Source organism: Pseudonaja textilis, chromosome 7, assembly GCF_049901715.1.
Source record: "Pseudonaja textilis isolate UNSWEBS1 chromosome 7, rPseTex1.2, whole genome shotgun sequence".
In the NCBI taxonomy this organism is placed as follows: domain Eukaryota; kingdom Metazoa; phylum Chordata; class Lepidosauria; order Squamata; family Elapidae; genus Pseudonaja; species Pseudonaja textilis.
The window spans coordinates 45,129,345-45,153,700 of record NC_141996.1 but is presented as its reverse complement, the minus strand read 5'-3'; the positions used below and the strand labels follow the sequence as shown (position 1 = coordinate 45,153,700).

The 24,356-nt window shown below is 34.8% G+C and overlaps 2 protein-coding genes across 5 annotated transcripts in view; both read right to left on the bottom strand.

Moving 5' to 3' along the window:
* CXADR (CXADR cell adhesion molecule) overlaps positions 1-24,356 on the bottom strand; it is a 244,819-nt gene that overhangs the window by 160,427 nt on the left and 60,036 nt on the right. The gene's annotated exons all lie outside the window — the stretch shown is intronic.
* Positions 20,017-24,356, bottom strand: part of LOC113436308 (uncharacterized) — a 187,283-nt gene continuing 182,943 nt past the window's right edge. For all 4 annotated transcript variants that reach the window (XR_015744340.1, XR_015744341.1, XM_087937525.1 and 1 more), the window contains one exon: positions 20,017-21,350. The gene's annotated coding sequence lies outside the window, so the exon portion shown is untranslated. The remainder of the gene's footprint in view (positions 21,351-24,356) is intronic.

Sequence of the window (24,356 nt, the reverse complement as noted above, 5' to 3'; positions counted from 1 at the left end):
GTAGTTCTAGTACTAAGGTATGACATGTTTTAATTTTGGTATATCCATGCTGAATCAGCTTCAGCTGCCAAATTGTTTTTAATAGCAGTTTAATGGAGAGCCAAATGTGAGATGACAAGGATGTAAAATAACCAAAGATCCATTTCCAGGAATGATTACAACAGGGCATAAGCTGTTAATAGACCAAAGAATAACCCTGAGAAATAGGAGGAAAAGCCACAACCAAGTCAACTATGGTCAAATAAAGTAACATGACTCTGGCCAAAACTGTAATCTGAGATATCATCTCATTCAAGTTCCTCCCTCATTTTCACAAAGATAAATGGGAGGAGGTGGGGGTGGGAAGAAGATTGTAAGATTATGTTACTTTAACATTATAATAAAATAGCATTAATATGCATGATTTTGGTTTCCTAATCTGCTCCACCATGATAGGTTGATGAGTTGGCTTCAGACTCCAGCTTCTGACTCCAAGAGATTACTTAGATTGTGAGCCAGCTGTAGCAGGAAAACCATTACCTATTCAGAGCTAAGAGATGTAGAATGTCTCTGGCATTAGTTGGCTTCAAAACCACATACATTATGCTTTGGTGGGATGAAGCCTACGCTTTCATCTACACCCTAAAGCTACAATGCATTAACATGAAATCTGAAATGTATGTTCAATCAGGATTGTCAATAGTTGCCAAATATAACATTTTGAATGCCACCCATTTAAATTATTAGTCATAGAAATGGATTCCATACAATAAAGCAGCTACTTATTAGTTCTATTAATAGCACAAATCAAAGAAGGATTTCTAGGATAAGCAATGTATTTATTTTTTCACATACCAAATTCAGCAGATGATAATTGCCAAGTTTGAACCATCTGCTATAGATGAGTCACTGTTTTGCATAAACTGAACCTTTTATTTTATTATCTATTTAAAAATATGGATTCTATATTTTGTAAAAGTTCTTGTAAAAGAAAGGGCACTTTCTATATCTTTTGCTTTACATCTCCATGCAATTGGGATTCACATGTAATATATACAATTAAACACAACTCTAGTAGTGTAATATAAGCTTAAACAAGCAACCTGAAAACAATCCCTTATTCCAAATCAGAAAGAAAGAAAGAAAGAAAGAAAGAAAGAAAGAAAGAAAGAAAGAAAGAAAGAAAGAAAGAAAGAAAGAAAGAAAGAAAGAAAGAAAGAAAGGTTTTGTAATAGTATCTAACGATTTGTGAAATGAAATTGATTTCCATTCCAATCAGGTTTTTTACTCTTCTTGAAAAATGTCAAAGTGTCAGCCTTGGCCATTACCCGCCTGTGATTTATAGTTGAGACAAAGCAATAATACTCAGGTGACTGTCTGGAGCTGTCCTGTAGTGTCTGTGTCTAGAAAGACTGCAGATGGCAGCCATCTCTTTTCTAAACCAACTTGCAGCACTTATTTGTAAGATTTGAAAAGCTTTGTTTTTCCCATTGAGAAGAAGATGGTAACAAATATAGCCTAGCATTGATCTAAACATAGAAAAAGAAACAAGAACCAAAAGGCGACAGGTTGATAGTACTAAAATATAAAAAAAGTCTTTATGATCATATGTTTTCTTTAAAATATATAACATTACACTATACAGTCCTGGAATTCAGATGTCATAGGAATTAATTCCTGCTTTGGTTTATGCCAAAAATAGGTATCAATCATCTACCACCAAGTGCATAATGTAGTTCACATACCCTTATTAGATAAATAAGGGTATGTGGGCTTATGCAAGCCAATGAGATTGAACCAGGTTGCAAATTAATGGCATTCTATATCATGTTAAATAAGCAATAATTGCTGAAATAAATTTAAAAAACCCTAAAAATTGCTACCACAATCTGCACTATTTTTAGGAAATATATTTTATTGTATAATTATAATGCATAAGTTGTCTTTTATTTTAAAACACAAATAAAAAATGTATTATTTTGATACAATAATATTTATGCAATGTAGACTGGAGATATTAATATTCTGATGGTTTAGGTAATATAAATCTTTAAAAATAAAGAAAAAAGTTTATATCAATATTAATATGCTTTCTAAAATATTAATGTTAATAGACACATGATTGCTTAGATGTTTTGCTTAGATATAAATTTTCTGGGGCACAGATAAAATACTGCAGAATACATTAAATTATTTGTTATATAGTAAAGGTTTAAAGCATTTAGTATCCTTACTTAATGCTAACATCTCCACTGTATTGTTACTTATTCTGTTTTTGCATATTAAAAAAGAAAAAAAGAAAAAAATTTCAAAAAATAATCTATTTATTAGCATTTAGACCTCCTTAAAAATATATATCATGTTTATATTTGTCATGAAGCATTATCTATTGTACATGTGGAATTTATAACTTTCTTCTAAATATTTAATTATGCCATTACTGCATTCATACAACTTCCCAATCAGAAGTCATCAGAACTGTATCTTTCTTCCAGTGTTGGGTGAAATATATTCTTGCTGCCATGTATCAAAGTAAGTTACAATATTTGTTGATGGTATTTTCTGCTGACTATACCTAACCATTCCTCCAAAATTGTGATCTCATTTTAAATTTAGTTTTCAACATATCTGTATGTCTGTCCTGCACTTCTGATTCATGATATTTCCAACATTTATTGATTTATGAGATGTCTATTTTGTAGATTATTGATTGAATTGTGTACCATCTATAAGACATTTTGTTGTAGTGTGGAATAAATTTTATGGAATTTGTCCATAATTCTTCTAATTGTTGAATTGTGATTGTTTCTTTAAAATTTTGCATCCATCTTGTTATTCAACTTTTTAATTTATTTATTCTCAATATTGCATAAAAGTAGGAATCTGTATATGCACACTAAGAGATGACATTGGGTTTATATAAATATCATGAATTATGTCATTTTTAATGTCCCTTCTTCATTTTTAATACTTTATTTTAAAACAATTTATAAATACATCAATACCTCAATGATGCACAATTCAAACAGTATTGTGGCCTTTATTGAATAATTCTTTTTTTTAAAGCAAGTTTTATTGATTTTACAAACAAACAAACAAAACAAAACATCATTAAACATTAAAAACATAAAACCTCTTTCCATTGCAAATCTTTACAAGGCAGGTAACACATTGCTTTATATCACATACTTATAATTTATCCCATTTCCATATAAACATGTAAATTCCCTTTACCAAATTCCACATTGTTTCTCTTTAATCATTATTCAATCATATTTCCTTTCTAATTTATATTACATTTATATCACATTTATATTTTCCTCTGGCTTGTTTATAATTATTCTCATCTAGTCTTCCTCCGAGATTTTATTATTTAATTCTTAATTGAACAGACACACATAAGACATAAACATAAAAACATAAAACTTTCTTTTAGAAAGTAACTTGGCCCCAGATTACCTCTTTTTGTATGGACTTCAATTGAATTCATGCTCTTCTTATATACCATTACCTATCTTGTTTACCATTCTATATCTATTATATAACTCCTCTCCACTTTTGCCTCATCTTAATTCTGTTTTATATATTTAATCTTGCTTTAAAGAAAAATATTTTTGTATCTTTTGTCCATTTCTCCATTTACATCTGTCTCATTTCCAATATAAAAAAGAATAGTTTCCCCTGGAATCACTCATCAGAGTATGATGCCTTTCTATCATTCCCCTAAATTAAAATTTAAAATAACACCTAAATCCCAATCAGATTCTGCTTAGTACATTCTACTATTTCAGAAACCAATACTACAATAATAAATCCATAACAGTCAACACATTAATCCATTAAACTCTATATTTAAACTAATATTTTAAACATTCCTTTTAGTATTTTATTAAAACTTAATATCATTCATTATTAAACATTTTAAAGTTATACCTTAATATTTTAGTCTTTTATTAGATCTTAAAAAGTTCTGATTATCTACTTATAATACAAATACCACTATTACAATACTCATGTGTACTTTGCAGAATCCCCCTTTTTTTTAAAAAAAAACCCATACATTACCCATTATCCCTAAAAAAATTTTTCCCCCTTTGTAACTTTTTCCCCCCTTTTCCCTTTCCTTCTTAGCCCGCCTAAACTTTTTACCCCCTCCTCTCCAAACCTCTGCCTTCTTGGTTTCCCCTTTCTGTTGCATTCCTCTTTCCTTTTGCTTTCTAGCATTCTGTTGTTTTTGCATCTTCTTTTTCTTTTTCATAAATATTTTTTTATTTCTTAAGTCCTTCCTTTTCGCTCCTCTCTTTCTCCTTTCTTTCGTAGTCAGACCATTTAGTTCATTAAAAATGGCTTCTTCTTCCTCGGCTTCTTCCAGCTGTTGTTTAATTTGCTGACACATGACAAGCGCCATATCTAGGAAACAAAGGGCTTCTCCCATAACATCTTTGCCTTCTTTCCTTATTTTTAAATATTGTTTTTTTAGTTCATCAAGAGATAGAGCCATTTTGAACTGTTTCTTCTTCTTTTTCTGTATCCTCTTCTTATTATTAAGCCAATCAGTTATTTCCAGACTTAAAACAGTTCCCAAAAGTCCCAAAATCCCGCAATCATCAAACAGTCCAGGCAGAGTACAAACTTCCTCTTTTTACAATTTCTCTTCTAGGGGTGAAGTCAAATTAGGGAAAGAAAAAATGTCCAGTCTGTGCTTTAAATCTTTTTTAGAATTAATTTCTATTCTCTTTATCTTCAAGGCATCTCCTCCAGCAAAGTCTCAGAGTAAAAAAATTTTTTTTCCAAGCCTCTCCCTTCCCACTTATAACAAAGGAGTTTAGGTTTTACCTTCTATTAAAAGGCTGGTTTCCCTTGTCCATTTGTTAATTCCATAAGGGAGGGAGAGTAACTTCCCCTTTTCATCACTTTTCTTCGCCACTGAAAACATCAATCGGGAACATTGTAGCGTCCAGAAAAAAGCCAATATTTTCCCAGGTGTTAAATATGTCCTTAAGGTCCCAGTTCAACCAAGAAAAAACTTTCGTTTTAAAACTCCTTCTTCTTCCTCCTGCACATTCTTTATCCAGTTGCCGGCTTCTTTATGGCGGACATAAAGACTGCCGCTCCACTGTCTTGAGAGAAGGGGGTTATTGCCAGCTGGGGAGGGGGTTTGCGATACTCCTCAACCCCTGTCCGGATCCCCCCTTTCTTCAGCTGCCCCAACAGGGCAGCCTTAGCCTCCAAATCCATCAGGATCGGAGGCACCAAGGCGGTTAGCACAGCAGGGATCATGGAGAAAAGCGAATCCCTGCTGTCACCGAATCCGACAAACCGGAAGTGTCGGCCTTTATTGAATAATTCTTGCTGGGTCTTTAATCTGTCCATTGATTCTTTGAGTGGATCATATCTGCATATGATTTTTCAGTGTTCTTACTATGCTTATTTCCAACATTAAAAGCATTTGAAGGAGAGGATAGTGGTGAAATTGTTGGACTTCAACTTTATCAGACTTTGTCTAGTAATGTGTTATTTTACATGTTTATTGTCTTTTATATCTCTCTATTATAAATATCTCTGAAGCCCATTAGCTAGACTGGCTCCTTCCAATATTGACATCCTACTATTCAGGAAAGTTACCATGGTATTATCAATGACACGCAATTTATTTGATGATATTTTAAAATTTGGAAGGGCAAGACAATCTTTTGAATCTTGTAAAAATTTGACTCTGGATCCTTTCCCAGGCCATATAATTTTTTTGACAATTTCTTGCCATTCTGGTTATGTTTTCTCTGAGGTAGTAATTAGAACCATTTGAAGCAAATACTTTATTTGGATAATACATTTATTTGGATGATTGCAACATATCCCAACAATATGACTTTAGATTTTTTTTCCCTTAAAGATTTTTTAAATATATATTTTGCCATTGTTTAAAATTACTATTGCAAATTATCAAAAGTTTTTTCTTCATCAAAAAAAGATTAATACCACTTTTTGTTTCTTATTGCTTATCTTTTCTATTATTTTGATTATGAATGTACTATTGCCCTTAATAATTTATACTGGAATGTAACCTGATTGATCAGTGTATTAAATATGAAATACATTTTTTCAACCAGCTAATATTGTTATAACAATTTTGTAATCTACATTCAGCATGAAAATTGGTTTATATGCATTTCCTTGTTTGTAAACAAGTATTATATATGCTTCTACTTATGTTGATAGTATTGTCTTTGCTTCTTTAGTCATAATGTTAATCAATAGTTTTAATGCTTTCTCTTCAAGTTCTTTGTAATATTGAGCTATCAACCTATCTGAACTTGATCCTTTTCCAAATTAGCTTTGTTTTATTGTTGTTTTTTAAAAAAAATCATTTCATGAACCATTCTAGGTATCCTTAATATTTGCTTTAAAAATATACTTATCAATTTGATACCTTTGAGTCAGTGTTAAGCTGCCAATTTTCAGCATTAGACCCTACAGTTTTTCTGGAAAAAACTGGTCCAAGGTCACCCAGCTGGCTTGTGCCTCAGGCAGGACTGGAACTCACAGATTTCTGATTTATAGTTCGATGCCTTAACCACTATACTGAACTGGCTCTCAATACTTTCTTATATTGATAATTAAATTACCTGACAACTGACTTTTCATTATATTTGTTCATAGGACCTTCACTGATATTAATCTTAGAATTATTTTAAAAATGAGTTCTTTTATGTACATAGAATTATTGGTACATAGAATTGATGTACATAGAATTACTGGTACAATTACAAGGTAACAATTGTGACCTTTTCTTTAATAATGAGATGGGCAGCATATAAGTTTAATAAATAAATACATAAATGGCAGTTCTGATAATGGATTTTAGACCTACAGACTAATTAAAGATGGCTCAAGACACTGGAATAATAATAATATTGCAGTTTAGGATTTTATTTATTTTATTAAATCTACAGCCTAAATAAGGACAGAGTATAAAATGTAACCTGTACATTCTAGAATGTAAGGTAAAATATTAATTGACATCTTAACACCACATCACTTTCTGATATGAATGGATCTACTAAAACCAAATATCCTGTTTCTACCTGTCTGCAATTCTATCCCAAAGATTATTTATTGATTTTTACATATTATCTATCTATCTATCTATCTATCTATCTATCTATCTACCTACCTACCCACCTACCTATCTATCATCTATCTGTCATGTCTATCTCTGTCTGTCTATCTGTCCATCCATATCTATCTATCTATCTATCTATCTATCTATCTATCTATCTATCTATCTATCTATCTATCTATCTATCTACCTACCTACCTACCTATCTATCTAATCTCTATTTATCATTTCTTTACCACCCATCTCCCTCAAAGGAGAGAAATCGAAAACAATGGCATATCTAATAGTATTAAAAGCACTGAAAAAAAAGAAAGAAACAAACTTGCATATCTCCTGTTTCTCTGAAAGCGTAAGTTTCCAAGTGCAGCAGCAAGTTTGTTTCAATTCAAAATTAAAGTAACTAGCTTCACTGCCAGCAGGTAGCCCAGGGAGAGAAATACTTATACTTATGTCTTCAGCATCTCCAGCAAAATAAGAATTCTTATGAGAAGGGTTGTCATGATTCTGCAGAATTCAGCAGAGATCATTCTGCCTTCAAAAGCTGCTTCTAAATTTACATTATCTTTTCCCATTTTTACATAATGAACTAGAAAAAGTAAAAAGAAATTTCTAATTATGGTATCTGTCCACACCACACTGTTCCTAAACTATGATCATTTATTGATAATTATTAGAGGAAGTGTTGCTTGAGTTTTGTGTTTTTGGTTTTGGAGCCATTTGAAATATGACTGATCAATATTTGTAATAAATGACAAAATAATCAAACAAACAAATAACTTGCAATATTCAAAGCAGATTTGGGACAATGTAGGGAACTGCAAGAGAAACAATTCCAAAAACCAAAATCCCCATAGATGAATATAAATGTAAAAAAACAGAAAAACAGAAAAATTTTGTTTTAAGAAAAAAAAAATATTAGAAGACTTCAAGTTAGTTCCAGTTAGTCTTGAGAGTACTATTACAGCTTTCAGGTTTTCTGCTTTTATTTCTTTCATTTATTTTTCATACTCATTATTCAATTCCCCAAATTAATCACAAGAACAAAATACTGGTATTTTGGTATTTTATCTTAACTTGAATGATCTTTTGCTATATGAAATAATATAACAATATTTCTACACCTTGAAGAAGAAACAGAGAAAATCTTGAAACTATCTTTCTCTAAATGTCTACCATTCCTGCTAGCTTATTTCATCTTACCACAAAAATGAAGCAGAAGGAAAACCTACATCAAAACAGCTGGTTATCCAACACTTCAGCATAGTGAAGATGAAGCCAGTCTCCAAACCTGAGATAGAAAAACTATATATTACGTACCAGACTCAAAAAAAAAAAAAAAATCCAGAACACCTGTATTTGCAGCCTCAAGTTGGAACATGACTAACACTATCTCCATTATAAAGCATAGCAGGTCATATGACGCACTAGCTACAGTCAGGCCTTGAGCCTAGGTACCATCAGCTAGTGTGCTAGAAGATGCCCATAGATCCCTCATGACTACTATCAAACCAATAAATTGGTATATGCTACAACTGCTAATCCTGGAGATGCTTGACTATTACATACCTTTTGATGAGCACTATGGAAATTAATAAATAAATAAATAATAACAATAATAACAATATATTTTGAGATTCTAATCTTAGAAGTGATCGTGTTTGTTTAAATGATTCTGCAATATTTTTAATCAAAGGATTTCATTGTGGTAGAACTACTTAGTATTAGTGAAATTTGTAATTGTTAACACATTTTTAATGGGCCAAGTTTATTCTAAAGAAGTTGAAATTATTCTAAACAATAGTTTTCTCTTTCTTAGGAATCATTTTTCAAAGCATACAGAAATGGAAGTAGTAATACTCAACAGAATAAGCAAAACTTTGAGTTTATCATTAATTTTGTGTGCATATTGACTTCATGCTTCACTCCAGTAAAGTTTTATCAGTGCAGCTTCTTGGTGACACTGTAATAAAGTTCATTTCTAGATAGATAAAATAGTAATGGACACAAAGTAAGCTGGTTTATGAAAATTGATGGCAGTTTTAAGTAAAGAATACGAAGGAATTCAATATTGTTTAAACACTATTCATTGATTTCAGAACTATACTGTAAGCTGTTCTATTGCTATAAAACACAAATTAAATGCTGAAAGGTAGAACTGTTTCTTCCTACTACAGAAAGTTAAGTAAGTTATTAAACTCCACTATCAATGTAAGTCGATCTATTGGATAGAAAATGAAATTAAATATGAACTAATGCATATTACACATAAAAGGCACAACAAACAACCCCCGCCAAAGTAAATAAATCAGTGTACTAATTAAAGATGGAGAAATTTTAAAATGTAACATGTACAGACATTAGTAGAAAGGTAGTATGTGATCTTATATAGCAATGAATGTCAAAACATGCAAAATGCATTGTTATAAGACAATGATTCTTCACATATTTTTATACAGAAGATTTTGATATATCACAGGAAATTAAACAAGAGGGACGTGGTTATTTAAGAAGCATGTGTGGTAAAAACAATATGTTAGGAATAAAAAGCAATATGCAGATTGACTTGATAAATTTCATGCAAGTAGGAATAGTTTGCAAGCACAAGAAAAGTATGGTCAGATGTAGAGAATAATTTTTATGTAAACTAGATTAACTTTTCTTTTTTCCCTTTTTTCTTTCGTTTACTTGCTATTTCATCTCTAAGTCATAATTCTTATATTATCCCAGAAAAATGCCTGGCCAGCCTTTGCTTGCAAATCTCCAGTAATGGGTGTTCCAAATAGTGACAAAGCAATTTTACCTGTTTTCTATCTTCTATATATTAAGTTAAAACAACCACATTAGTTATGCCGGATATAATATGCTTCATCTTATAAATAAACTGATTGCGTTTATTTGATGATCAGTTGAATTGTAAATGGGCCAGAGTATGAAAACTGTAATTTTCTATGATTTTAGTTACAATTAGTATTTGGGAGGCTAGATGTTGCTTCATTTATTATAGCTTTAATATTTTTAATAAATAAACTAATTGTGGTATTCATTATATTGAACTGTTTTGTTATTAATATTTTATATTTGAAAGCCACATTTATGTGCTTATTATGGTTAAATAAATCCTGTTTCAGAATTAATGTTAAACATTGACATAACATGATTAAATGCATATGTTAAATATCCTTTCTGAAAAAAAAATACTTGTGTTGCTGTTATTCCAATGTTACATACTACACTTGATCTTAATCCAAAGACTGAAAAGTGATATTGCAACTCTAATATTGAAATGCAATTGTAATGATAATTAATTTCTCTAACTTAATTTATATTCAACTTGGGTTTTTTCCCCTTCTATTCAATCATGTCTGATTCTCAGAGACAACTTGAACAAGACCTTGTGGTTTACTTGGCAAGGTTTTTCAGAAATGGTTTGCCATTGCCTCCTTCTTGGGCCTAAGGGAAAGTGAGTAGCCCACAGTCATCCATATTTTTGCCTAAGGAGGGACTAGAACTCAGTTTTCCGGTTTCTAGCCAGATGCCTTAACCACTACACTAAACTAGTTATCCAAGTAGAATGTTAATAATCAATTAACAAGTTCCTTTGTGTGTGTGTGTGCATGTGTGTGTGCATGTGTGTGTGTGTGTGTGTGTGTGTGTGTGTGTGTGTGTATGTATATGTATACATACATACATACATACATATACATATACATATACATATACATACATACATACATACATACACACACACACACACACACGTCAGTTGTGCTTTTAAAGTTGTAGCAACGTTTCAGCAGAATCTCATCTGCCATCATCAGGCTTCTGTATTGTGTCCGTCTGTGAGTCAGGCCCCCACAGTTGTTTCAGTTTTAAATTTGGGGCAGCCTATTGCTGTGCCAGAATGGTTTTTTCTTCATCCTGATTGGTTGGGAATCTTGGTCTGTGTTTATTGGTCTTGGAGTTTGCTGTGTTCTGCTTGATTGGTGTTTCTAATATCTTCTGTCTGTTTTGTGGCTCTTTTTGTATCTTGATTGGCTGGCAATATTGTGTTCCTTTATTGGAAGCCTTTTGTGCAGCTTGGCTCCGGGTAAATGGATGGCTATCATTTGTTAGGAAGCTAGGTTTCATCTGGGTGCCTGGTTGGGGTGTGTTTGAGCTGGAGGTGTCAGGGGGGATCTGTTTGTGGCCAGGTGTTTGCCTGGCTAGTGGTGTGGAGATTTTTTTGTTTGTGAGTGCAGGCTTCCAAATGATTGACAGTCTGCCTGATACCTTCAGCTCAAACACACCCCAACCAGGCACCCAGATGAAACCTAGCTTCCTAACAAATGATAGCCGTCCATTTACCCGGAGCCAAGCTGCTTACATGAACACTATACAGAAGCCTGATGATGGCAGATGAGATTCTGCCGAAACATTGCTACAACTTTAAAAGCACAACTACAATGATGTGGGAAAATACCCGAACAAAGCTGAATGCCATATATACGTGTGTGTGTGTGTGTGTGTGTGTGTGTGTGTGTGTGTGTTATGTCTCACCTTTCCACGGAAGATGAGAAGTCCCAAACTCCGACCAAATACAGGCAGGCAAGAAGATTCAGTATTTACAGAGTTAATTCCTTTAAGCAGGCAATGTTCTTGGCAGTATCACACACGCTGCCTGCCAAGTCCGACAAGATAACCACAAACATTAATCATGAAAGCTTTCAAGAAACAAGATACACCGAAGTTCAACAGAAAATTCACACTTTGTCCCATACAGAGTTCTCAGAGAAAAGACACCCACTTTTATCCCCTGTGGGGTGTGTCTCAGCTCACTCTCTCATTTGTCCACGCCTCCTACGCTGCAGCTCACACTTTTTCCTGCGATGCTGCCTAGCATCAAACCAGCATTCATCTGCTTGATTCTCTGTCAGAGGCTGCTCTGATATGCCCTCCTCCTCCTGATTAGCCTCAGGCTGTCCCTCTCAATTATCTCCGAAACCTGAGGCATAATCAGGGAGGAAGGCATTGCCGAAGAGGAAGGTCCTGGGGAGGAAGGCATTCCCAATTCCACCTCCTCATCTTTTGAGTCCTCTTCCTCTAACAATGCAGACTCAGGACTTGGAGCCACAACATTCATTCATACTTACATACATACATACATACATACATACATACATACATGTATATATATGGATCTTTGGTTATTCGGGTTTTCTCCACATACAAGTACCCGCGAGAACCTCAGAAAACAAATACACACACACACACACACACACACACACACATATGTTTTCGTAGATTTTCACGGGTACAGGTATGCAGGTCTTGGCATGTCCGGATCTTTTCCCGTGTACGATTGAGAATATCTTGGTGACATTTCAACGAGGTCCCACTTACCATCTTCTGGCTGGTGCTTTCGGCTTCATGCTTGTGCAAGCAAAGCGTGATCTGAGCTGCCGTCTCTCTATAAATACTGAAAAACACCAATCTCCCTCACCATACTCAAACCCAAACCCACCCCATAGACGAAAGGCAACCATCCAGAAACCAGACCACGGCTGCATCACCAGCTGCCACACACTCCCACCCCCAAACCAAGCTAATGGACACACACCATGAACACATAGCCAGGACTCAAACTCAGAGCCAAACCAAAACCCAGAACGTCACATCACAGCCACCCACTCAGGATATCACATCATGGAACTCAGGAGGCTACACCACAAAACCTCAGGATGTTCCAACACAGCCAACAACCCGGGAGATTACAGCACAAGACCCAGGATGTCAAAACAATAGAACTCAGAAGGTCATCACACAGCCCACTATCCAGGTCATTACAACACAGGAAGCTGATAAACACACAGCCAGTACCTCAGCCACACATGTTCTTATGAATAATCCAGCCAATCTGCAAACATCTACTCCATCAACCAATCAAGAAATGACAACATAGCTAACCTCCCCACCAGTATTTATAGAGAGACAGCAGCTCAGATCATGCTTTGCTCGCACAAGCACAAAGCTGAAAGCACCAGCCTGAAGATGGCGAGTGGGACCTCATCGAAATGTCGCCAAGATACTCTCAATCTTACATGGGAAAAGACCCAAATACAGCAAGACCTGCATATATATACATACATACATATATATATATATACACACACACATGCATACACACACACACACACACGTGATAAAGATGTTTATTGATTCTGCATGCTGAAGCATGGGTCTCCTAAGCCATAAGTAGTATATTATGTTTTTCATCATTCATTCATCAAATGAGTGAAAATACAAAAATATAAAACAAAAGAAGGTGGTGATCAAAGTAACTTTCTTTGTCATTTTTGACATGGTTGTAAAAACCAGGTAGAAATCTATATTGTTATTGCCTATACATGTATGTATGTCTCTCTCTGTGTGTGTATCAGAATTTCCTGATGACAATCAGGCCAACATTTTTATTTTTTGCTTTCCTGGTAAGGAGACGTTCACAATGGAAGAGATAGACCTTAAAGTGTTAAACACTGAGTGAATTATCAGTAATTTTAGTTAGATGTGTGTAACATATAAATTAGTATTAATGATTTTGCTGGTTTACTGCAGTGAAAACAGAATTTATAATAGTAGTGGCTGAGAATTATAGATATTGAAATTTACCACATCTGGAGGGCCTACATTTGGAAAAGCTGTACTAATTGTTAATGCTACTGAAGTTAATAAAAACTTCAGTGGCATTAACTTTTGCCCACAGCATAAACATATTTTATCCTCTATATCTAATAGAAAGTATTGCCTTGACTGTAAGTTTCTGTAAGCAACGGAAGTTTCTGTAAGGGAGAAGAAGGCAGAGCCTCCTCGCCGACAGACAGTAGATCGCAACTCTCTGCATCTATTGTTCATGCTCTTTCGTCGGAGAGCCCCAATCATTCTGATTAGGGGCTGAAACTGCCTTGGAGGGGCAGCGGAGTAAGAGGAAGCAGCAAGCCTGATTGTGGGGAGCCGCATCTCCCCCTCCTGGGCTTGGTTTTTTTTCCTCCCGAAGACAACTGCAGCGGTGGTCCAAAATGGCCATCCTGAAGAGGATGACTCAGATCAACTAAGATTTGTGCAGGAGGGAAGAAAGAGTTGGATAACATCTGAACCGGGACAACTGGGCAATATAACTAAACAAAAGTACCCCAGGATTAAGGTAATGTAGAATTTTTAAGAAAAGAAAAGTGAGCGGCGAAATTACAAAGGGACAGAGAAAAAAAAGAAAAATATTTTTGGCAGCTAAATGGGGCTTCGAACTGGGAAAGGAAGAAGCTGGAATTAAAGATTTAATGAAATTAGACTAAAATGATTTGGGAATAAACAAGTATAAAACTAAAGCTGGACTTAAGATTGTCAAAGAATAATAATAACAAAGTTTACAAATTGGAGACTGGATTGTGTTGGAATATTGAGGTTTGAAAAACCTTAAATAAAAAAAATAGGGGAAAAAGGTGAGGACTTTGTATAATGGAGAGTGTCACCTTTTGATAAAAATTTGGTTCAAATAAAAGGAAAAGCATCCTGTTTTTGAATGAACTGGTGTGGATATAACATTACAGAAATATTGAAACAAAGTAAGAATTTTAGAAGGTGAAAGCAGAACCAGAATAAAGGAAAAAGCAAGGAAAGATTGTGGGACTGATTGATGTTTTTGGTATAAATCCTGGACTGGAATAACTGAGAACTTTAAAAAAACTGAAAGAAAGAAAGAAAGAAAGAAAAAGTGGGTTCTTTTTGTGGACTTTAACCATCATAAAATATAAGAATGATGATATCTCTTCGGGAATTAAAAATGGAACTTAAAAATATGAGATAATTACTACAGGAAAGAGGTGAATCACTTTGCTTTTTGCTAGAAAAAATGGAAATGGCAATCGAAGAACAAGAAGAAAGATTCTCAGAGGAGGAGGAATCGACTCAAGGAGAAGACATTTTAAATAGACAACACAAAGAACGCTACAAAGAAGTGGGGAAAGAAGGAAGGTTAAAAAGTTGAGTTTTAAGAAAGCAATTAAAAGAGGGAATACCTGTGAAGTCAGGAAAGACAGGAAGATTCAGCAGAAAAGGGGAAAGGAAGATATTAAGAAAGAGAGGGATATAATTTGGAATGAGAAAAGATATGGGGAAAAGAGGGGGAGGAGAAGCAGCAAGAAACAGACATATGAAAGAAAGAAATACAGAAATAGTAAAATGTTGAAAGGAAATTGTTTCTTTACAACTAAAAGAAGGAATACCTGTGAAGTTAGGAAAGGCAGAAAGATTCAGCAGAAAAGAGGAAAGGAAGATATTAAGAAAGAGAGGGATACAAACTGGAACGAGAAAAGATATGGGGAAAAGAGGGGGAGGAGAAGCAGTAAGAAACAGGCATGTGAAAGAAAGAAACACAGAACTAGTAAAATGTTGAAAAGAAATTGCTTTTTCAGAGATAATGGTTGATGAATTAAAAAGAGGATTCCACGGGGTAACAAGGGGTGATAAGAATATTTCTGCAATTAAAAATATTTAGAAAATAGGGTAATATAGAAACTGATAACTCTTATTAAAGGGGGGGAAATATGCTGTGGAATCCAATTGAAAAGATGTAATGATTAATGATTTATTGGGAATTAAGATGAGGGAATAAAAGTATATTCTAATCATTAAGGTGTCACACTCAAAATAGTAAAAGAGGGGAAACTTATATTTGTTCTTTTTTCTTTTTGTGTGGGTATGTTAAAATTTGTATTAATTTAGAATTCACAAAAAAATGTGTAATGGAAAGGGAATATGACAGACTAAAGAACCAGCTAAATTAATAAGTTTAATATAGATTATTAAAAGCAAGGAGAGACATTGGTAACTTCATTATTACTACTATTAGGCAAATATATATTGTTTATTTTTATTTTTAAAATACATATTAAGGATTATATTTGAAATAATTGAAATGAAATAAAAAGATGTTTAGATTGAGATTAATGAAAGAACTTAGAATTAAACTTTATTATTATTAGGCAAACACATATTGTTTACCTTTATGTTTAAAAACAAATACCAAAGGATTATATTTGAAATAATTGAAATGAAACAAAATCGATTGAGATTAATGAAAGAAGCCAGAATTAATGTGTTTGTTTCTCTCCTTACTGAAAATTTGGAATGGAAAAGGCAATAATAGAATTAAGTATGCATATATCAATGTATAATTGCTGTCATATTTGTATGTAAAGATGATGACCCAGAAATATGTTGTCCACTAAAAAGAGATTTTTGTTTTTAATATGAAAAACTGAATAAAGTTTCTTTTTTAAAAAAAAGAAGTTTCTGTAAGCAACACCAGAATGTTTCCTTCCTGCCTTCCTTACAGGATTAGGCCAGTAATTTCTTCTAACAACCAGTTCTCCGAACTGCTTAGAATGTTAACAACCAGTTCTAGCGAATAGGTGCGAACTGGTAGAATCCCACCCCTGCCTGAACCTGCTTCCCAAAGAGACCATTTTTAGAGTGATCCAGAATGATGGAGGTTGCCAGAAAGCATGGTAGTAATCATATTAATTGCCCTATTTCTATGTACTTTTCGGCAATTGTAAGAATACCAGAATCAAATAGTAGGCATGCAAAAGAAATGTGTCCACAGAGTTCAGCTATAATTTTTTTGGTTATCAAGGGCTCAATCTTTTTGCACTTGTTACAATTTCATTTTCATTTACCTAGAGATTTCAAATTAAAAGGAAATAATGTGCTCAAACTACTTATACTGTAAATTCCAAAACTATATCTCATAATACCATGCTTATAGGTAAGTAGACATACTTGGCAGTTATTACTAAAACCTAGGTGAATAGAGTGATATCACCCTTTTATAAATCTTCCCTTCTGACTGCTGGTTGTAGGTTTGGTCAAACTGGGATCGACTGCCACCTAGTACTTCCTCAGGCCTGAGGGTATATCAGATGGCCCATAAGAAATTCCTCATGGATTCAGAAATCTGCCAGGCCATTTCTGTAAATTGTCTGGTTAGTGTCTGGCATTTGGAGACAAACTGAACTTTCAATGACTTTGATCTCAAATGACTTGCCCCTGTGCAATGAAATTGAGATGCTCCTGAATCTTCTGAAATTCTGTGAGTTTTGTGGTGATAGAAGCAGTGCCTGCAACATCACTGGATAAGGACTACAGATGACGAATTGAAAATGGATACACAGTCAGTCTATGCAGTTAATAAAAGAGATGAAGAATTGTTAACTTACTGATTTCACAGCCTCTTGATTGATGACAATGAATTTCCTTTTAGAGAGATGAGAACAGGAACCTATTCCACCTGCCCTTTGTGATTGTTTTGCATAGGATGCTGTTGCTGGCCACTAACTTACATCAAGGTGGTGGTGATGCGATTGAGAGATTCTCCTAGCAGTCAATCTTACATGGGATACCAAAGAGATTGACCTTCCCTTCCCTCTTGTTTAGCATTTACAGAGAGACAGAGTTATTGCTGTAAAGTATTTGGAATGCAGTGTATGGAGATATGCAATCATACATGGTCATCCAGTGTGATGGACATAGCAATAGCACTTAGACTTATATATCGCTTTATAGTGCTTTACAGACCTCTCCAAGCCGTTTACAGAGTCAACAATTTGGGTCCTCATTTTACCCACCTCGGAAGGATAGAATGCCGAGTCAACCTTGAGCCTGGTGGGATTTGAACTGCCAAATTGTAGGCAGCTGGCCGCAGAAGTAGCTTGTAGCACTGCACTCTAACCATTTGGGTCCTCATTTTACCTACCTCGGAAGGATAGAAGGCTGAGTCAACCTTGAGCCTGGTGGGATTTGAACTGCCAAATTGTAGGCAGCTGGCTGCAGAAGTAGCTTGTAGCACTGCACTCTAACCACTGCGCCACAGAGGCTTCATGTTGTGAAAATCTTATTTGGGGCCTGAAAACTGTTAATCTAGAAGGGAGAAGACAGGCTAAAGTTGGATGCTACCAGGATGGAGCTGTTCTTTGTCTTTGGTGGCTAATGGCTTCAGAAAACATTGCCCTGAGGGAGCAGGTCCACAAATCAGTGGTCTACTATTAAATGGGCAGATGGAATTCATGGCCAGGATAGCTTTTGTTCCATTCTGGCTAGTTTGCTAGTTGTGATTCTTTCTGGACAGGGAGTGCTATGGTGATTCATCCCTTCATTGCTATGCATCTAAACTACTGCAGTACATTCTACATGGGTTGCAGCTTATACAGAATAAGGTGGATATTTTGTTAGATTGAGAAAATTACCATGTGACAGTAATTCTGCAGGCCCTGCAGGTTTACTGGAAACCATGTTATTGAAACAGATACTATTATAAATCTTTAGTACTCTAACTTTCAAAATAAAATAAAGTTCTACTTATAGCTCAGGAACACTTCATCAAATCTTAAATTCAGTCCCTGACATTTCCAATTGAAAGGATTATGTAGGAAGCAGTGAAAGATCAGTTATATAATATGAAGCTAACAGTATAGCATCTAGTATAAATTGCAAGGTTGCAATAATTGCACTATGTGAATTGCAATGTCATGATGTAAATTCTTATCTTTTGTATTTGTGTCTTGACTTTGACCCAAGAATGAAGGTCACATTGTGTTTCAATTCACATTTTCTTGTTGGTTTCCTTTGCCTCCCTTATATTAACTTATGCAGAAGTCCTAAATGTTTTTTATATTGTTTTATTGTTAACATAGTTGTTCTACTGTTTGGCTTATAATATGCACATTGGCTTATAATATGCACATTGATAAGACAATTCATCTTTATAATAGGAAATTTCCATTAGCTTTAGTCAATTATGTTCATCTTGTAGTCCCCCTTCCTCCCAGAAATGAAACAATGTTTAAGCAAAAGCATTTACAGGGCAACTTCAAATTCCTTAAATAAAATTATGAAAACTATTTGTGAAATCAAGTGGATTGTGAGGAAGATATGAGATAAAAGTGTCAAATAATTCTTACACTTCTGTTTATTTTGCTGAATGCTAACATTGACATCCATTGGAAAAATATTGCCCGTAATTAAGATGAGTTTAAATGTAATAACTATCCATGTCTTGTGATAAAATGGTTTTGTCTTCTATATAGATCTAGAACAATTTAATTGAATACTTTGATTTGGGTTAAATAACTGCATTATGAATTGTAGCTTCATTATATCAGTTGCATGTCATGAAATATCAGTAGATTCATAGCTGGCTGAAAAATCATAGTCAAAGATTACTCATTAATAGCTCCTCATCAAACAGGAAAGAGGTGTCAAATGAGCTGCCACAAGGTTCACACTACACCCTTTTTAATTAATTACTTAGATGAGGCATAAGGGATTTTTAAATCAAATTTTGCAATTGGCACAAAATTAGATGCAATAGCTAATATACTAGAAGACAAAAACAAAATTCAGAACAATCTTAATTGGTTAGAAAAATGTGCTGAACATAACAGAGTGAGATTTGATACGTTCTTCCTCTAAAAATCATAAAACAAGTACCTTGGAAGGTGTCACTGATAATGCCAAGACCTGTTGTATCATACCAGAGGGAAGAACACAAAATAATATATTCCAGGGAGACAGATTTATGCTAAAAATGTCCTAACAGTAAGAGCAGTGGAAGCAATTGCTCAAGAGCTGTGATTGGCTCTCTGTACTGGACTTGTCCAAGCAGAGGATTAATATTTCATCATACATTTAGATTTCTGTGTGCCGTGAGGTTGACTTCTAAGGTCTAAATGGCCCCTTCAAATCTTTCAAATTCTACGTCAGATTTCTTTAATATAAATAACCAGTGCACTGTACAATTACGGTTGGAAGGAAATATAACAACATACTGAATCATTCTGCAGGATAAGGACAATAAAAAAAGAAAAAAGATCAACTGTAATCAAAAATATTATTCTTGGAACATTTTTGATGCATAAACCATTTGCTTCAGCCTGCAAACTTTGGATTTTTCATAGTAGTGGTTGGAAAAAGTAGAACATAGGAAGCTGAGGAAAAACCTATAAATAAAGCTGTAGATTAACAAATAAATTAAAAACACTGATTATTCTTAGCACTATTAAAATACAAACCATGAAATAGCATGTCTCTAATTCAGACTGCTAAATATTTCACTAATTTTTAGTACAATGAATAAAAATATGTATCTTTTCAGCACATGCTACCATATCTATGCATGCTGCTGTTTTCTTTCTATATTCATCCTTTTCATATAATTTCCTCTTTGGCCAAAAACCAAAACAAAAAACAATGCAGATAAAATTAAGCAATAAAGTCCAAAGCTGCTGGTTCCCCTCCGCCTAGGTCCCAAGAGCCTGACTTGTGATTGTTACTAAAAAACCTCACAAGTTAGGGTCTCAGGGACTAGGAAAAGTCCGATAAGATCCAGTCGAATTCTTCTTCAATTAATCAGAATGGGTTTAGTGGTTATTTTATTTAAGTAGATTTGGAAGATATAACAAGTAGTTTTAATATTGTCAAAATATACTTTCAATTTTTCTGAAAAAAAAAATCTATTGCATAAAGGCAACAGAGATTATATTTTTAAGGCATAAGGCTTTCAAATGTGTATATTCCAAAGAAGTCAAAGGAAATAAATACAGGTTAGAATCTGCTTCCTTTTCTTCCATAGCTTAAACAATGCATCCATGGTTCAGCCTTATTTCTCTAGTAGCATTTCTATAGTGGGCCCTGAACATAGTATGTATTCCGATCTTAAAAGGCTTCTGTAAGAAGAATGTGTTTGGAATATATTTAACTCCCACTTTCTCCCACTGAATCAATTCTCAGATTATTTTATAGTACATTTTTTAAATTTAGTATAAAAAAGTGACATCCACCAGAGTATTTGTCACTCCTTAAATTTATAGTGACTTTCAACAACTTGTTATTCTTTTTGCTAGATCACTTGAACAGCACCTGATCTTTCAACAACAACAAAAAATCTTCATGCAAAATAAAAATAAAAAATACTCCCTTGCTTCCCATCTTTTTTTTTGGTCCAAGTCCAAGACTTTTAATGACAGAATCAGAGTGCTGAAAATATTCAGCCTTGCCTTCAGTATTTTAATTTGAAGAATGAAAAAGAATATGTCTACTTTAGGAACAGATCCATGATGTTCAGCAGAAGAAATAAAAACCAGAGAAGCCACAAGGGTGCTGGTCACTTAAGCAGAGTCTGGTGTATGTAACTCACTTAGCCTTGTTTCAAGATGCAGATCAGCTGGGGGGAAGGGAGGAGAGAGAAAAATAATTAGAATACCAAGTTATAAAACAAGCTATAGAAAAAAAAATCTTGACAAATATTTTTAGTGATTAACCCCCCCCTCTACCCTTCAAGTTGGTTCTCCATACTCTGCAGCCCCCTCTTCCTGTTTCCACACTATGTTACGTAGGTGTTCAATTACTTGAAACATTTGAATGAGGACAAAATCCTCTGTTGCAAATAACTCTTTCTTATTTGCTCTCCAACACAGCTTGAATGCTTATAAGTTCAGGCGTGAAACGATTAAAAAAAAAAAAAACACCAGCAGCATTATGTATGCTTTTTGTTATAATTGTAATACGGTTTTCCCAATACCAATTTGACCAAACCAGTAATTAGGAAGAAGGGGGAAAAAAAGCAGCTACCTCTCCATAAATATATTAACATAATTGCACCATCCCTATTGCACAGACCCATCCTCCTTAGGGGATACATCTGATGCTCGGTAGATGGAAATCAGTCAAGATTTTAGCTCCTCTCCAACGTACCTTCGCTTCTCCCTGACTGAGTGGGTTTTACCTCCCATGAATATGCACGCGCACATTCAGACAGGCTTTCCTGACACCGAGACGTGAACGCGACCCCGCGCGCGCGCTCCAGCACAATACCCCCCCTCACCAAAAAAAAAAAAGAGTAGACGCGCGCGCACGCACAAAGGCAGGCAAGGCAAGGCAAGGCAAGGCAAAAGAACGGCTGCTGACTCAGAGGGGTTGTTCGCGGGGCGGGGGTGGGGGTGGGGGGGAGAAGAACGGCATTCGGCTGGCATTTGCACTGCGCTCCTGGTGAGTAGTGACATTCCGGCGCGTGGTCTCCAAACATCCGCCCTCCTGCAGACCGCCCTGCTGGACCGCAGGGTTTGCCTGACGCCCATCCTCTAGTTCTTGCAAGAAGAGGAGGAAGAATTAAAAAAATGGGAGAAGAGGAAAGGGAAGCAGCTCGAGAATACTCCAAGCCTTCATTTCTTTCGAAGGCTCCCTCCCTCTTCTTAGTTTTCCATCTTTTTTTACTTCCTCCGTCGCTGTATCTCAGTCGTTGGACATCTTTCCGGAAGAAAATGTCTTGAGCTGCAGTGAGCCAGTTGCCTGATGGTCCTCCCATCTCTTCGTAGTCCTATGCCCACCCCCTTTTCTCCCCCTAATCAATAATAAGACAGCTTTCCAAATGCAGTTTGAAAATAGGCTCATGCATTGATGGTCCTCCTCGATTTTCTGCCTCGGGAGCAGCGGGCAAACTTGGCTCTCTCTGTCTTTCTCTCTCTCTCTCTCTCACTCACACACACACACACACGTGATGTGGGGAGAAATAATGTCAGCAAGGCTTAAACAGACTTAGAAGTTCTCCTGCGCCTTCTTCAGCTTTTCCTCTCTTCCCTCTGCCTCAGCATCCATCAATGGAAAGGATTCCTCAGTTACACGCGGCTTCTCCCAAGCGATTAGCTTGCAACATTTTTATTCTGGTATTTTAAATAAGTTAATAAGAAATAGAATCGAGACTTTTAAAAAGCAAAGGGAGATCTTGGGGCTTGTATTTTTTTTTCTTTTGATAAGTTTGAAGTATTTAACAGCAGTTCTAGACTTACTAAAACGAAGTATGTATTCCTTTGAGCCTGAAGAAGTCTGTTGCTCTGCTCCTGTGGGTGCAGTTTTTACATGAAAGGGGTGTGTGTGTGTGTGTGTGTGTGTGTGTTACACAGGGTAACTAAGATTAAAATGTGTTGTCTAACAGTATATTGGTATGTAGTGTTTTTGAATTGTATAGATGTCTTCGGCATGATTCTATTTATGAAAATACTAAGTCATTTGGCATAAATAAAATATACATCATCTCAGTTAAACTCAGCAAAAGGTTTGCTTTGAAATGTTATAATATGTGCTAAAAGTTATAAAAATAGATATTTTGTTTGTTTCTCTTCAAAGAATAAACTGATGGATGCTGAATAATAAGCCTGTTTAATTGTTACCATGTGACACATTGATTTCAATGCAGAAGGAGCACCTTGCACAGGGATTTGAGGCTTTGTAATCCATGGGATAGAGTGCAACACTGTTACCATGACTGAACTATCAGTTCACTCTAACCTTTTGGTACAAAAGCAGATATCATCATTCAGTGCCACAAAACTGCACTAATAAAGATAATAAATGGCAAAGAGGGTGGGTGAGAGGCAACGTAAAATATATCTCTTACCACAATGTGAAAATGAAAATATTGCAACAGTTATAACAGAATGATGATGTCTCTACAAGGGAAAAAAGAATTCAATGCACATTTCTAAACTGTAACAAGAGTAATTAATAAAAAAACTCATAAGCAAGAAAGAACATTGCAAAGGGAAAGGAAAAAAAATGAAAGGAATGAAATAAATCAATACAGAAAGGTTAAACGGAAATCAGGCTTGATTCTAATTAATACAAATTATAGGAGCATTGTAGCATTCTGTGTTATATACTTCTTTACTTGAAAAAAATAATCCATTCAAAATATGTCTACAGCATGACTTAAATTGCTTATTGTTACCAACTGTCCATATATTACAGTGCTACTTTTTGCCTTGAAATCCTTTGCAAGTACTGAAAAACGAATGAGCTGAAAACTAGGGAATAAGGATCTTTAAAATATGTGCATTTGTCAAATAAGCATACATGGAATTGAACTTTAAATCTCTTTAGCTCTGACTCACTTAGTTGCTTTTTTTTTCCTGTATCCGCATTACCCTGAATAATACAATTATTAGGAAATTGTCAATAGGCAAATGCCTACTGAGCATGGGTCTTCTGCAAATAATCTATCATATACCTTAAGTTTTTTAAAAACTTTTTCTTCCAAAACAGTCTATGACAACTTTGCAATCCAGAAACAACAGATGCACATACAGACTAAATATTGTCCTTCTCTCTTTCTTTTCGACTTATTTGTTTTCAATCTATTTTATCTTTCCTTCTTAAATTTTGATTCCTTGTAATC